Source organism: Equus asinus, chromosome 3 (assembly GCF_041296235.1).
Source record: "Equus asinus isolate D_3611 breed Donkey chromosome 3, EquAss-T2T_v2, whole genome shotgun sequence".
NCBI classification, from domain to species: Eukaryota; Metazoa; Chordata; class Mammalia; order Perissodactyla; family Equidae; genus Equus; species Equus asinus.
In genome coordinates this window covers 104,487,024-104,500,552 of record NC_091792.1, presented here as the reverse complement: position 1 = coordinate 104,500,552, position 13,529 = coordinate 104,487,024, and the positions used below count along the sequence as shown (strand labels likewise).

The following is a 13,529-nucleotide window of genomic DNA, read 5'->3' as shown; positions in this document are numbered from 1 at the left end:
ATTTTTGATAGAGTCAAATTTGTTGACATAGGATTCTCAATTCAATGTGTTTAAAATTATTTTGGAGTGGTTATAATCATTTGTTTGCTTGAGTGACTGAAATATATTTTCAATGGTGGACAATGTTCAGTGGATTTGAGACGTCGGAAGTTCCTTAGCAAAATGCAGAAGAAGGAAGAGAAATATTTAAGGAGAAAGGAAAACTTCAGTGGATTTATAATGTTCACTTTTTCTCCTACTCTCCATTGTCTCTCAGAAGGCCCCGGAGGATACTCCCTCCACCAAGATATTGAGAAAATAGTGACAGAAGTATCAGCAGTCTTAAAAAGGTCAGCGCTCTAGTTTCCATCATCTAAAGACTAGTAATAAAATGGGGAAAAAATGCTATTGAAAGAGGTTCTCTGATTTTAATAGAAATGATTTTATCCCACAGTAGCACAGACCAAGTTATAGCATATAAGCAACAGAGGCAAGGTAGCTGTGATTGCCATAACTGTAAGACTACAATGGTATTCAAAGTGAAAGGATCTTTTGTAATAGCAAATTGACCGTGAAGTTCCATAGGACTTAAATAGATAGGCAGCTCACAGGAATAATCGGGGTTGCCACACTGTACATAGCCCTTAGCAACATTTACGTTATAGTCTATGTAGACAGTGTCTTCTGGAGCACAAGACTCACTGTGATGAGAATGGTGCACCCTTGAATTGTGCAAAATGGTGGCCTTGATATAACTTAAAACATACTGAAAATCGCAGCTTCTTACCTCGTCTCCAGTCCTGAGTCATTTCACAGTCCTTAAGAAGCCCAAGAAGGTGTCACATGTGGAAGATACATGCATCACAGGTACATGTTGTGAATCTTTCTCCTTTCCATAAGCAACTCATGGACATTTGCTAATGCTTGGTCCCACTTTTTTCACCCTATCTCCATCCACACCCTTGCCATGTCCTTACCATAACCAGAGTATAGTTCCTGCCCCCTCACTTTGGGCTCAGTGGTATGACTTGCTTTGGCCATTTTCATGTAATGAAAGTAACATTGTGCCAGTTCTGAGCCTAGGCAAGTATTTGCACATGTATGCCTGACTTCTTGCTTCTCTGTCACTGTCTTGAGAACACATCCCAGCTATTTCACTGATCCAAGGAAAAAAAGAGTGGAGCAGGCCCACACCAGCAAACTTGCAGCATGGAGCAGAGGTACCCTCAGCTACACTGCAGATAAATGAATAAGGCCAGCTGAGATCAGCAGAGCCACCCAAGCACGGTCTTTCACCCCCTACCATTAAAAAAGAAGGGCAACACCCAGTGGACCTCCTTAGATTTTTGAAGATAATATATGGCATTTGTGTATGCTGCTCCAATCTATTTATTCTAGACTACAGCAACTGACCCACAGATGTGAGCAAGAATAAATAATTGTGTAAACCACTGAATTTGGGGGTAATTTGTTGTGATCAGTATGATACCTGTGCATTGGGAAAAGGGAAATACCCAGAAATTACTGGACACTGACTCTTAGCATACTTGAATCTCCAGGACTTGGAATGCCACTATGATCCACCAATTAGTATGGCTGCTTATGGAAGTCAGGTGCTAAATGGAGTCTCGGCCTGGGACTGCCTCATGATGGTTCATAAACCCCTTGTCTTGTTATTTGTCCAGTGCTTTTATGGACATATATGACATTGTAGGAATACCTACGTTACCTTCCTAACTTTGAAATGAGGGCATTTGTGGCAGGAAGGGCCAGATGAAAGCTTCTGAAACTAGTTCCCTACAAAATTAGTAAAGCTGCATTCCTTGGGAATTTGCAGAATTAGTGCTACCATAAAAGACTTGAAAGACGCAGTAGCAGTGATTCCTGTCTATTCACATTTGTCTATCCTCTCTTGCCTAGGTAGAAACAGATGAGTCTTGGAGATAACAGTAGATTACAGTAAATGTAATCAGGTACTGACTCTAGTTACAGCTGCTACTCCAGATATGGTCTCTTTAATAAGGGAAATCAACACAGCCTCTAGCAGTTAGAATATGGCTATTAATCTGACAATTGCTTTTTCTCTCCATCTCAGTGAGAACTCCAGAAGGTGTTTGCTTTTACCTTGTAGGAACACAAATATATTTTCATTGATCTTTTTCAGCTCTCCAGCTCTGGGTTACAATCTAGTCTGCAGAGACCATTACCATCTCACCATCTCATAATGCTGTATAACATCAGACTGGCCAACTACTTTGATGATATTCTCATAGAACTGGGTGAATAGATTTCAGAGACTGGATAATAAACTCCAATGAAAATCCAGGTAACTGTGACCTTACTGAAATTTCTGGGGATCAGGTGGTCTCAAGCATCTCATGATATTCCCTCCAATGCAATAGGAAAAGTGCTGTACCTTTTTCCCGTATCACTAAAAAAGAGATAAAGCACTTGATGAGCTTCTTTGGATTTTATAAGTAGCATATACTACATTTGGATGTGCTGCTCCAGTCTATTTAATGAAAATTAGCAAGTTCGAAAGGTCCTCAAAGCAAGAGAACTTTCTAGCTGGTCTAGGCTGTAGCATGAGTGATTGTCGTTTAGCTGCATGACAAGTGATTAAGAGTCTATGGCAATCCCTGATGAACATAGATGCAAAAGTCCCCAACAAAATAACAGCAAACGAAATTCAACAATACATTAAAAGAGTCTTACACCATGATCAAATGAGATTTATTGCAGGGATGCAAGGATGGTTCAACACCACAAATCAATCAATGTTATACACCATATTAACAAAACAAAGGATAAAAATCATATTATCTCAATATATACAGAAAAAGCATTTGACAAAATTCAGCATCCATTTATGATAAAAACTCAATGAAATGGATGTAAAAGGAACATACCTCAACATAATAAAGGCAATATGTGATAAATGTGCAGCTAACATCACACTCACTGGTGAAAAACTGAAAGCTTTTCCTTTAGGACCAGGAACAAGACAGGCATGCCCACTCTCACCACTTTTATTCAACATAGTATCATAAGCAATTAGGCAAGAAAAAGAAAAAGAGATATGGGCATACCTCATTTTATTGTACTTTGCTTTATTGCACTTAGCAGATGTTGCAATATTTGTGTGACTCATTTTATTGCAATATTAGCTTTATTGCAGTTGCCTTGAATCAAAAAGCCATCCAAAATAAGAAAGGAAAAAGTAGAACTGCCACTATTTGCAGATGTCATGATACTATGTATAGAAAACCCTAAAGATTCTGCCAAAAAAAAATCTTAGAACTAATAAATGAATTCAGTAAAAGTTGCAGGATACAAAATTAATTTACAGAAATTGGTTGCATTTCTTCTATAGACTAATAATGAGCTATCAGAAAGAGAAATTAAGAAAATAATCCTATTTACACTGGCATCAAAAAAATAAAATACCTAGGAATAAACTTAACAAAGGAGGTGGAAGACCTACACTCTGAAAACTGTAAGACAGTGATGAAAGAAACTGAAGATGACACAACTAAATGGAAAGATATACTATGCTCATAGACTGGAATAATTAATATTGGTAAAATGCCCATACTACCCAAAGAATCTACACATTCAATGCAATCTCCATCAAAATACCAATGGCATTCTTCATAGAACTAGAACAAAGAATTCTGAGGTTTGTGTGGAACCACAAAGACCCTGAATAGCCAAAGCAACCTTGAGAAACAACAAGAAAGCTGGAGGTATTGCATTTTCTGATTTCAAACTATACTACAAAGCTATCATAATCAAACAGTATGGTACTGGCACAAAAACAGACACAGATCAATGGAATAGGATAGATAGCCCAGAAATAAACCTATGCATATGTGGGCAATTAATCTATGATAAAAGTGGCAAGAATATACAATAGGAAAAAGACAGTCTCTTCAATAAATGATGTTGTGAAAACTGGACAATTACATGCAAAATAATGAAAGTGGACCCCTATCTTACACTATGTACAAAAATAAATTTGAAATGGATTAAAGACTTGAATATAAGACCTGAAGCCATAAAACTCCTAGAATAAAACATAGGCAGTTAGCTCTTTGATATCAGTCTTAGCAATACTTTTTTGGATCAGTCTCCTCAGTCAAGGGCAACGAAAGCAAAAATAAGCAAATGGGATTGCATCAAAATGAAACCTTTTGCACAGTGAAGGAAACCATCAACAAAACAAAAAGGCAACCTATTGAATGACAGAAGGTATTTGCAAATGATACATCTGATAAAGGGTTAATATCCAAACTATATAAAGAACTTACACAACTTAATATCAAAAAAAAAAAAACCCAAACAACTTGATTGAAAAATGGGCAGAGGACTTGAATCAACATCTTTCCAAAGAAGATATATAGATCGCCAACAGGCACACAAAAAGATGATCAATATCTTTAATCATCAGAGAAATACCAATCAAAACCACAATGAGATATTACCTCACACCAGTCAGAATGGGTAATATAAAAAAGACAAGAAATAAGTGTTGGCAAGGATGTGGAGAAAAGCGAACCCTTGTACACTGTTGGTAGGAATGTAAATTAGTGTAGCCACTATGGAAAACTTTATGGAGGTTCCCCCCAAAATTAAAAATAGAACTATCATACAATCCAGCAATTGTATTTCTGGGTATTTATTCAAAGAAAATGAAAACACTAATTCAAAGAGATATATGAACCACTATGTTCATTGCACCATTATTTACAATATCCAAGATATGGAAGCAAGCTAAGTGTCCATTGATAGATGAATAGATAAAGAAGATATGGTGTATACATATGTATACACACACACACACACACACACACACATATATATACACAATGGACTATTACTCGGCCATAGAAAGAATGAACTCAACATGGATGGACCTAGAGGATATTATGCTGAATAAAATAAATCAGATCAAGAAAGACAAATACTGTATGATTTCAGGCTCATAGATTCAGGAAACAAACTGGTGGTTACCAGAGTGGGGAAGGGTTGGGGGTGTGGGTAAAATAGGTGAAGGGGATTAAAAGGTACAAACTTCCAGTTATAAAATAAGTCATGGGGATGTAATGTAATGTAAGGATAGGGAATATAGTCAATATGATTGTAATAACTTTGTATGATGACAAATGGTAACCAGACTTATTGTGGTGATCATTTCATAATGTGTGTAAATATCAAATCACTATGATATACACCTGAAACTAATAGGATATTGTACATCAATTTAAAAAAAAAAGAGTCTATGACAGATCAAGATGCTGTTTGGAGCTTGTGGCAAGCCCCAGTAAGAGAATCACAATGTAGGCCCTTAAGGCTTTGGATCAATGGTATATAACTAACTATTCTCCTTTTGAGAAACTGTTCCTGGTTTGACTTGTGAGCCCTGGTAGAAATTGAACACCTTACCGTGAGAATTTAAGGACTTGAAGTCTTGGATGATGTCACAAACATTATTAGTTTTATCTAATCTAACAAGCTATAAAGCTGCATATACCCAGAATCACTCTGACATCAACTGGAAGTGATACATAGGAGATTGGAGTAAAGTTTGCCCTAAAGCCACTAGTAAATGATGTAACCAAGGAGGTAACTCACATTACCAGCTGCTTACTCTTTCTATATTGCCGCCATTCTATCAAGTCACACTTGTGACAACAGTGGGAATTCTCTATGATCAGTTGATTTAGGAAGAAAAAAATTCAACCTGGTTTGCAGATGCTTCTGGAAAATGAACTGGCTCCTGCCAGAAGAAGATTATCATAGCATTACAGTCTCACTCAGAGATTTTTGCTGAGCTAACATCTGTGCCAGTCTTCCTATATTTTGTATGTAGGACGCCACCACAGCATGGCTTGAAGAGTAATATGTAGGTCTGTGTCCAGGATCTGAACGCACAAACCCTGGGCCACCAGAGCAGAGTGCATGAACTTAACCACTACACCACCGGGTTGGCCCCTATCTTTTCAAAAATTGTTCTTAGTTTTGTTGGTCTTTTTTAAACTGTTTTTTGGTTTCTATTTCCTTTATTTCTCCTCTGATCTTTGTTATGTTCTTTCTTCTGCTAACGTTGGCTTAGTTCTTATTTTTCTAGTTCCTTGAGTTATGTTAGGTTATTTGTGAAGTTTCTTTTTTTCCTTAATATAGACATTTATCATTATAAACTTCCCTCTTAGAACTGCTTTGGCTGTATCCCATAAGTTTTGGTATATTGTGTTTCTGTTTTTATTTGTTTTAAAATATTTTTTGATTCCTCTTTTCATTTCTGTTTTGATCCATTAGTTGTTCAGGAGTGTGTTAATTTCCACATTTGTGAATTTTCCAATTTTCCTCCTGTTATTGATTTTGTTTCATAACATTGTGGTTAGAAAAGATGCTTGATATGATTTTGGTCTTCTTAAATTTGTTAAGACTTGTTTTGTGTCCTAACATGTGATCTATCCTGGAGAATGCTGCATGTGTGCTTGATAAGAATGTATATTCTGCTGCTGTTGGATGGAATGTTCTATATATATTTGTTAGATCTATTTGTTCTAAAGTGTTGGTCAAGTCTAATGTTTCTTTATTAATTTTCTGTCAGAGTGATCCACTGTTGAAAGTGGGAGGTTAAAGTCCACTATTATTTTGTATTGCTGTCTATCTCTCCCTTCATATCTGTTAATATTTGCTTTATATATTTAGGTGCTCCAATGTTGGGTGCAGGACATGTGTGGGGTTGGGGGGAGGATGGCAGCCCTGGTTCTGGGGCAGTACAACAGTGGTTCCTTTGGGGTGAGTGCTGTAGCAGCATTTCCCTCTCTGGGAGTCCCTGGTTGCTGTGGCAGTTGGTTACCTCAGTGGAAAAAATCTGGATGTCCCATGTGGACTAGTCTCCTGGGGTCTGTGTGGATGAATGCTAAATTGTCTTTTGCTTTGAAAGCTGCTGAGTCCACAGCTATTGTGGGAGCTGTTGAGGTTAGCAGTTATAAAAGCTCCCAGGGTCCTCCACAAAGCTGGCCACTAAGGACCACAGTGGCACCTGCTGCGAGGTTGATACTGATAACCTCCACCCTTCTTCTTCATTCCTAGCTGTCTCCTGATGTCTCAGTTATGCCAGTCTCCCCAGCAATCCTTTCTGTGCAGTTAGTCTTCATTTCTTGCTCCACTATTTTGCTGCAGGTTTTTAATTTGACTCTGAGCTGTGTGGGCTATTTTTGCTCCTGGAAAGCTATCTAATTGTTATTTTATGTGGAGGGGTGAAGGCTGGTATCTCCTATGCCACCATCTTGCTAACATCACTCTCTAAGAAAAAGTCTTTATATTTACTCATGTAGTTACCATTTCTGGTGCTTTTCATTCCTTTATGTAGATTTAGGTTTTCATTTGGTATTATTTTCCTTTTGCTTGAAGGACTTCCTTTACCATTTCTTATAATGCGGTGTTGGTGATTAATTCTTTCAGCTTTCTTTTATGTCTGAAAAAGTCCTTATTTCATCTTTGTTTCTGAAGGATATTTACAAAGGGTAAAGAATTCTATGTTGATTTTTTTCTTTTTAGTACTTTTAGGGTGTTGCTTCACTATATTCTAGCTTGAGTTGCTTCTGATAAAAAATTTATTCTCATCTTTATCTTTGGTCACATTTATATCACGTATCTTTTTCCTCTGGCTGCTTTTAAGATTTATTAATTATTACTGGTTCTAAGAAATTTTGCTATTAAGCTGTGTTAGGCAAGACCAGAACAACATTTAGTCTAGGATTAAATCTTACTCACCACTAAGGCAATACCCTTCTTATATCCTGTCTGATGTTTCTAAAACATGAGGTTTTCCACTCTGGCTGTTGGGGACAGGTACTGTCCTACTCTGTGTGTGAGCTGTGAATACTCTTTCCTCCAGTGCTTTTGGGTGGTTCTTCCCCCAGCGTTGGGTAGTTTCCTCACATGCATGTACTGATCAGTTCTCAACCAAATATTCAAGAGACACTCTCTGAAGATCTCTGGAGTACTTTCTCTGTGCAGTTCTCTCCTCTCTAGTACTATTCTCTTCCAACTCCAGCCTCTTTGACTTCCCAGCTCCTTCTCCTCAACTCAAGGTTATTCATCCCTGCATTGCAGACTGGAAATGTTCTCCAGGCAGTAAGCTGGAGTTATGGTATAGCTTACCTCATTTATTCCCATATGACAGGGAACAAATGTCCTTCATTGCCTGATATCCAATGTCTTGAAAGCCATTATTTTATAAATTTTATCCCTTTTTATAGTTATTTCAGAAAGAAGGGTAAATCTAATCCCAATTACTCATCTTCAGCAGAAGCAAAAGTCCAGAGTGATTTTTAAAAAGAGCACAAATCTTTTCATATTATGCTCCTCATAAAACCTGTCAATGGCTTCTCATTGTTCTTAGGATAAGGTCCATAGCCTTTAGCAAGGTCTCCAAAATCTGGCTGCTTATTGCTAATCTTATGCCACTCTCCCCTTACCCTTTCTGTTTTAGCCACACAAGCCTTCTTTCACTTGCTCAAACTCAACAGACACTTCTGCCTGTCCTCCCCTAGCCTCTACACCATACGTTGTATACCCACTTTTCACCCAGTAACTCAAACCTATACTTCAGAATTTGCCTTGACTGTCATTTTTTCGAGGAAACTGTCCTTAGCCTCCCTCAATAAGTTATGTTTTTATGATTGTCCCCATAGGCTTAGAGATCAACATCGAGATTAAGGAGATACTCTGTAATACATCAGGGTGTTATGTGAAATAATTTCTGAGGGTCTTTCAATTATAAATTTCTATGATTTGATATACTGCACATTCTTTAAAAACAAATGAATGCATCATTTTGAAAACTATCTTACTTACTAAGACTATAGTATTTTGCTAAATTTAATTGTAGAAGTGTTAAATGGGATCTGGTAGCATTCAACTTCTCAGGAAGGCTTCTTTGAATGGGATTAAACATTGCCATACACACTGCACCTCACCTACAATTTGTTATTATTTGCAAACTCTATGTATTGACTAGGTACTCAGTATTATAAGCACCAGAGAGGTCATACAAAATCAATTCCGTTCCTCAAGAAAATTAAGATTTGTTTAGAGAGATAAAGCCTTCATGTAGGAAACAACAAGGAATTGCCAGTTATTTACAAGATAATGATGGGGCCAGCCCAGTGGCGCAGCGGTTAAGTGTGCACGTTCTGCTTCTCGGTGGTCCAGGGTTCATTGATTTGGATCCCAGGCACTGGTTGGCAAAAGCCATGCTGTGGTAGGCGTCCCACGTATAAAGCAGAGGAAGATGGGCATGGATGTTAGCTCAGGGCCAGTCTTCCTCAGCAAAAAGAGGAAGATTGGCAGTAGTTAGCTCAGGGCTAATCTTCCTCAAAAAAAAAAAAAAAATGGAACCAAAAAAAAAAAAAAAGATAATGACTAAATGCATGTGAAGTTGTATATTCTGTAAGTCCTGCCCTTGCTACTCTGAGAGTGAGAAGGACTAAGACAAATTGGGTAGAGACATCAGCCACTCAATTTTACGCTAAAGAAGGGACCCCAGAGGCAATATCAGGTAGGTTTGTTAATTATCTGGAGTAGCTAGAAGCAAAAGGAGGCAAAAGATAAGTACAAAGCATTTCCCAAGGAGAAAAGCTGGAAAGCAAGTCGATGAAACTGAATCTGTTATCAGATGCAAGGAATGAATGTTGGGCCAAAAGCCAGAAGGCAAATCAGGGGTCATGAGTTGTGTCAACACAGGAATACAGTGGGAGAAAGGAGCAAGATAGCAATGAGGCTGGAAGATTCAGCGCTCTGGATGTGAGGATGGCTGAATTACCTGAAGCTTTCTGTAACTTACCAGGGAAGCTTACCTGTTACTGAAGCTTAACTATTATTGAGTATAAGGCCGGCTGATTTAAGGAAACTGGTTAGGGGGAATTTGCCCTCCGACTCCTATAGAAACACCCAGGCTTGCCCTCTCTAGGAAGGGAAGACTTTCCCAGGGCTTGCCCTGGAAGGTATCAGTTCTCTTTGGTAAGAGGTTCTGTTCTACCTCTGTGCCTTAAATGAGTCATATATGGCCATGTCCCCCAGCATTTGCCTGCTGTGATCTGTTCACTATAATTATTGTGTACATGCCTCCCTGGTTCATCATCTGTACTCATTCATTGTGTAGTCCGTCTGGCCTCTGACTGTGGCTCCATTCCCAATTTACAGTTCTGCTCTTGTCCTTTGAACTAGACTTTGGTGTTTGGTTTCCTCTTTCTGGTTATTGGCTTACTCTCAAAAGCGTGTTCTAATGATCATCCCCACTTCAAACTACTTCACTTTCACATTCTGTAGAGACCCAACCCCCATTTCTGTAGAGACCTTTACCCCTATTTCTAGTCATGGAGCAGTACCTCAACTCAATCCACTGGATCATACACAAGGGATTCTCATCAGTGGTTGTTCATATGTATTTCCTCTATTAAGTGCTGTCTCTACCAGTTGAAGTACCAGAGCTAGCTATAATAACAACGAAGTCCAGGTCATTCCCTACTCTGTACTTTGGCTCCTTCTTTGTGGCAGTTGGTTAAGTTGCAAAGGCACTATATGCACAGGGATTAGTGAAAATGAATTTGGGATGCAGGAATGGTAAACCTTGAAGTGGAAGGCCCCACTTTATGGGTCAGGAATCTTGTTCTCCTACAAGCTAGAAAGTAGTGATGGGTGGTTCATGCCTATTATGAGAAGAGCCACAGAACCTGCTTTTTGTATTGTTTCCCTTAGTGTTCAGGACTGTCAACTTAAGCTTTCACTTATTTAACAGATACCTATTGAGTGCCTACCCTGTATGTATTTGGCACTGGGCTAGAACTTGGGGATACAATGGTGAGCAAAAATAGGAATGGTCCCCGCTGTTACTGAGCTTACAAGCTAAGTGGGGGAAAGATATTATATATTAATCCAAAGATTATTTAATGGAAATTATTGCTAAATACAATATAATAATATAGCTATCCCACATAAACAAATGTAAATATAGTAATATAACTATAATTAATGGAAAACTATAACTATGTTAAGTGCTTTAAAGAAGAAGTACATGGTACTATAAAACAGTATAATAGTGCTTTCCTGGGAAATTATGATTGATCTGAGATCTTAAGGGAAGACAGGAGTTACCTAGGTAAAGAAGGGATGAAGTATATCCATCCTAAGTTCCTTTGGTAAAAGGAACCATGGTGGATTCGAGTAGTTGAAAGAAGGCTATTGTTGTCATTTGTGTCAGAAAGCTATTAAAAGCATGTTGCCAGATGAATCTAAGAAGCAGGTAAAGGCTGACCATAGAGGGCCATTGTGAGGATTTCTGTCTTTACCCAATAAAAGATAGGGTGCCATTGAAGTATGTTAAGCCAGAGAGTGCTATGATTTGTCTTTTGAAAAGATCATCCTAGTCCTAGTTGCTCACGTCGAGGAGGCCAAAAGGATGTAGGGAGACCAGCCAGAAGGCTGATTTTGTATATTCAGGCAAGATATAATGCTAGCTTAGACTACTGTGTTGGTGGTGGAGGTGGCTGGAAGTGGTTGGATCCAAGATATATTTTGAAATCAGAGTTAATAGGAGTTCCTGATGAATTAGAAATGAAGTGTGACAATTTCCTCAAATCTCTGACCTCTACCGCCATCCTTGAACACTTTTAGAAGATGGTGTTATCTCCTATTTTACTAAAAAAATGGAAGCCATTAGACAAGAACTCCCTCATTTATCTGCCGTCAAACATGCACTAGAGAGGGGCCTAGGGCACTCAGTGCCTTCAGGCGAGAGCCAGATTTCAATTAAAGCAAGGGAGTAAAGTGAGAACTCAGAGAAATTTCTAAGGATAAAGGAGTGTGTTGTGGATAAGCTCTGGCTGTTGTATTGGGCTTTTTACTAAGGTCTAGAATTCCAGGAAAGAGTGAGGACCGATCTGAAGAAAGGAAATGGAAAGTGTTATGGTGATAATGGTGAAGTAAAGGATGAATGACCATACAATCTGTCATATAATGGAAGCATGGGTGAAAGGTATGGTGAATTTTTTTGAGGAGGGACAGATAGTGGGAAGTGGTCAGAGAATTTGACCAGAATGGTCATAGATGTAGAAATTGGCAACCCACATGTTGGAAGGTCTGGACAGTGCTGGCTGCAGAAACTGAAGACTCACATGCTGCAGGGCCTAAGTGATGGTGGGTATGAAAACCGAAGAAGCCAGACTTCTATCAGGAGATGTCCATAGTTCCTTTGGGTTGTTTTGGGTTTTTTCTGGGAACTGACATGACAAAGATTATGGTGATGCTAGGCATGAAGGAAAGCAGCAGACATGAAATCCATATTTGCTGAAGAAGGGGTGTGTAAAGATTGTTACAGACCAACTTCTCAGTTGTAAGACGGTGATGGTTTATTTGATATGTAGCCATGGGAAGTTTTCTTTTTGCTTCCAATCGATCATTCTTTTTAACCCTTATTTGTGGATAGTGATTAGGAGGGGGTGAATTCAGACATGGAAGGATCTGAGGGATGCACTCTAGAAACACAAGACTAATTGCAATACATGGCCTCATTCTAAATTATCAGGTAGTGTATGGAGATGGAAAAGGGCTATGACAAACCATGATAAGTTTCTTAATGAGCTCTGAGAGATCAAGGTATAATTTTTCCTAGGGCCTCCTGAGCCTGCTTTGATTCTAGATGCAAATCTTGCAAGCAGTGGTATGCATCAGAATGCTGTGTCAGAAAAAGGATTACCAGACATCCTCATGGGCCATGTTTAAGATCTTGAGTGAACCTCAGTTTCCACCAGGTAACCATTTGCCTGGGCTTCACTTTCGTGAAGCAGCATCTTGACTTTTTGGGGCCCCTTTCAGTAATTCTCGAGCTCCTGCAGATGCTGCTTGGCCCAAGGGTTTGCCTCTTATCACTCCCAATGAAGTCTGTCGCTTCTAGCTGTGGTTGTAGGGCCATGTCAGTCTTTGAGCAAAGACCCTCAGACATGAATAACCTTGCCTGTCAAAAAATTCCTAGATTCATTTTGCCCTGTTTGTACCTGGTGAATACATGATGTGGAATTTGACTCCCCAGAAGAATATGACACACTGCACCTGATATGTGCTTAGTTCTGTTGTCATTTATGCTGTCCCTTGTTAAGAACATCAGGTCATAGGGGAGTTTTAAGCCCTCTCAAGTGAGTATATCTAGACCTTAAAGACAGTATTTATGGTGTACATGTCCAGTCTCATATATTATGTAACTAATTATTGCCATAGACAGCTTTCTCTAGAAATATGTGCACAGGCAAAGTTCACCTCCACTTGAGGCACCCTTATGGCAAGGATTCCTCCATGGAGATGATGGAGAGCTCTTTTAATGATGACAGGAGGAGATGGATGGCTGCGTATGATTGAGATTAAGGTGAGAAAGCTCTTTCTTCCTTGCAAGGGAAATACCATTTGTAGACCAATGATATCTTATCTGGTTCCTCTAACTTATTTGGCTGGAAAGGGTATCATTCAGGATTCTGACAGGA

At 38.8% G+C, this 13,529-nt stretch overlaps 1 long non-coding RNA gene across 1 annotated transcript in view; it reads left to right on the top strand.

Annotated features, from left to right (window-relative positions):
• The window catches only part of LOC106835107 (uncharacterized), a 36,168-nt gene that overhangs the window by 2,750 nt on the left and 19,889 nt on the right, over positions 1-13,529 (top strand). The window contains exons 2-3 of the long non-coding RNA XR_011502206.1: positions 257-329; positions 2,144-2,305. This is a non-coding gene — a long non-coding RNA (uncharacterized lncRNA). The remainder of the gene's footprint in view (positions 1-256; positions 330-2,143; positions 2,306-13,529) is intronic.